This window comes from Nannospalax galili, unplaced genomic scaffold, assembly GCF_000622305.1.
Source record: "Nannospalax galili isolate Female #2095 unplaced genomic scaffold, S.galili_v1.0 scaffold380, whole genome shotgun sequence".
Classification (NCBI taxonomy): domain Eukaryota; kingdom Metazoa; phylum Chordata; class Mammalia; order Rodentia; family Spalacidae; genus Nannospalax; species Nannospalax galili.
The window spans coordinates 1465189-1468681 of NW_008348568.1; positions in this window are offsets into that span (position 1 = coordinate 1465189).

A 3493-nucleotide genomic window follows, 5' to 3' on the forward strand; every position below is an offset into this window, starting at 1 on the left:
AAACGAGTGGTGGGGAGCAGATGGAGATGGCTCCAAGGGTAAAAGCACTAGTTTTGCAAGCCTTATCTTAGAACCAGAACCCACGTAAAAAGCCAGCTGCGATGTTGTACTTTGTAATCCCAGCACTCCTAAGGCAAGATGGACACAGGGGAATTGCCTGGAGACTTATGGGCGGGTTAGTCTGGAGTACACAACACGGTGGCAGAAATGAGAGATCCTGCCTCAAAAAACAAGGTAGCAGGAAACCCCTTTCCCATAATACTCTGCCAGGGTGTGGTGGCGACAGTGGTGGGGACACTTTGATACTCCATGAAGTAAGAAGTGAAGAAGAAAGTGTTTGATCTTTTGGGTTAGTGAGGGTTTCAAATCCAGCTCTGTTCCCAGTTACTTGGTGACCTGCAAAAGTCAAGCAGAGTTTCTGGGTTGATGAAATGACCTTTATCTCTCCTCTGCAGCTGAGAGGTTGCAGGAAGGACTCTCCAGTTCCAGGTGCTGAATGGCAAGCTGGACATTCATTTAGTCCCTGGGGAGTGGGAAGATCCCAGGTCAGAAGGCAGGCAGACCTGGACTTGAATCCCAGATACATGCTTATTTGCTGTGTGAACTTCAGCGCTTGCAGCACCTCTCTGAGCCACCATTTCCTCCTTCATAAGACCCTTGAACAGTGCTGAAAGCTGTCACTGTTCCCCTCCCTGTTTTTTCCTCTCTAGCTTGCAGATTGGCAGAGCTGGAGTGTTGGCTGTTGTCATCAGCTTGGAAAGATGTCTGTGGTAGAGAGCAGGGTCCATTGCTCACCAGGCCCTAGAGTTCATGTTGCAGGTGACTGCGACTGTGTCTTTGACCATGCGCAGTACCAGCACCTCCCTTGTCTCATAATATTACCCCTCTCCCTGCTCATGGGGAAGGAGACTTAAAGCCCCCACCTCTCAGTTGCCGCTTGATTCATAAGAGGCCTTGGGCTCCACCAGGAGAACAGAGATTTGGAGATCTCACGGGAATCTTTAATTCTATAGAGGTAAAGTAAGAGGAGAGGAGAGAACTGGCATCACAGAACCCCACGGTTTGAAAGTGTGCTTCTAGAACTTTCCCACCACCACCTCGGCCTCAGTCTCCTTATCTGTTAAGTGGACAGTAAAAAACCATGTCTGTAAAATATTTTCCACATGGTAAAAAAGTGTTTAACTGAGGCCAGGTGAGGTGGCGTACACCTTTAATCCCAGCACTCCAGAGGGGGAGGCGGATCCCTGTGAGTTCAAGGCCAGCCTGGTCTACATAGTGAGTTCCAGGCCAGCTGGGACTACAGGGAGACCCTGTCTCAAAAAGACAAAAAATAAAAAACAAAAACAAAAAAAAATTGTTAAACTAATGTTGCCTACCGATAACAAGTCAAAACCAACTGGTTAGTGTACTGTGAGTGCTAACGGCTGGGCATGGTGGCACATGCATCTGTAGTCTGTAGTTCCCACTGCTTGGGAGGCTGAGGCAGGAAGAAGGAAGAGCCCTTGAGCCTTGAGCCCCAGAGTTCCAGGTTGTTTTTTTTGACAGGGTCTCTAGGCCACACTGGCCTCAAACTCCAAATATAGCAGAATGATCTTCCTGCTTCCGGCTCCCAGGGCTGGCATAACAGTTATCTTCTACCATGCACTGTTTATGTGACATTAAGGACAAGCCCAGGGCCTTGTGTATGCTAAGGATTCTACCAGCTGAGCTACATCCCCAGCTCCTTTTGGTTTGGCTTTTAGAGATAGGGTTTTGCATGTAGTCCTGACTGGCCTTGAACTTGCTGTGTAGCTCAGACTGCTTTCCAACTCATGGCAATCCTGCTACCTCAGCCTCTCGATTTGAGACCAGCCTGGACAATGTGGCTAGACACTCAAAAAAAAAGGTGGTGGGGGGGGAGGAGCTGGGTGTAGTGGCGCACGCCTTTAATCTCAGCACTCGGGAGGCAGAGGCAGGCGGTTCTCTGTGAGTTTGAGGCCAGCCTGGTCTACATAGTGAGTTATAGGCCTGCTGGGAGACCCTGCCTCAAAAAGACAAAAAAAAAACCCCAAAAAATGGAAGGAAGGAAGGAAGACAGGAAGGCAGGAAGTGATGGGAAAGGGGAGGGGAGGAGAGGAAAGAGGAGGAAGGAAGGAAGGAAGGAAGGAAGGAAGGAAGACAGGAAGACAGGAAGACAGGAAGAAAGACAGGAAGGCAGGCAGGAAGGAAGGGCAGAGCCTGTTCATCAGGGCTGGGTGGCATCTGAGCCTCTGCATTTCTAGGCAACTCCTGGGTGAGGCCAGTGCTGTTGCTGGCCTGAAAAATCTCCACAGCCGGCAGCTGGGGGTAGAGACTCACTTGCAGACAGAGGCCTCATCTCAGTTGTGGGGAGCTGATTCCTGAAACTGGGTCTCTCTGGGGCACACCAGGAAGAGATAGGAGAGGAACTGGTATAACCGTCACCACTTGATTGGGATTGTTGGCTAACTTGGGATGCTTCCAGCACCCCCTGGAATAGCATTATCTCCACCATACAAATGAGAACCAAGACTTGGATGTAGCCGAGGCGTGGTGACTGGTGCTTGTAATCCCAGCACTCAAGAGACTGAGGCAGAAAGATTGCTGTGAATCTGAGGCGATAGTGAGTTCAAAGCATTCTGGGAACAAAGAAAGAAAACAGGTCTTGGATGCTAAGTGATTTGCTTAGGGTCACAAGTGCAGGTGGCTTAGGTGGACCAGGGCAGGGATGTGACTCTCTAAGCTTGTCACCTTCTCTTCTCCAGAGGCAGTGGCAGGAGCCTGAGGAGGAGGCAGAACACCTCCCTTCTCTACACTTGCCTTGCCCACTTGCACAGTGGGAGGTCTGGACACACATGACCTCCAGCTTCCCTCCCCAACCTCCTGCTGGAGCACGCTGAGCTGTCCTCGCTGGCTCAGCCTCCCTTGGCTGCATCCCCACTGGCTTCCAGAAGTGGTGCTGACATTCTGGATGCACACGTATCCATTTCGAGCTAGGAATCAGGGGAACTGCTGGACAAGCTATCTACCCAACAGTGGGCAGAGCTCTGGAGGGTGACCAGAATAAAACCCAGCACTTGGGCCAGGCAGAACGTTCCTCCACACTCCAGAGACAAGCCTTTCAGCGGCTCTGCAGGTAGAGACAGCCACTTGCGTCAGCTCTAAGTCATGTGGGATCCAGTTTCACCTGGAGTTCAGTCTGGGAGACTTAACCTCACAGGGCCTGAGAGCTGGAGGGATCTGGTTGTTGGAAGAGAAGTGGCATTTCTCAAATGGGCTCACAAGCACCTTGGGACATGTATACCAGAGGTTAGAACCAGGTAGGATTTCTGAAGAGCAACTGGCCAGAGCTAAAATCTTGGGGCTGAAATTCCAGGTCTGCCCCTCCCTAGTGTGTGAGCTTTGACAAATAATTTTATCTCCTTGTGCCTCAGTTTCCTTACCTGCAAAATGTGGCCCATGTTAACGGTTCTGTTGTAGGGCTGTGAAAAGGCCT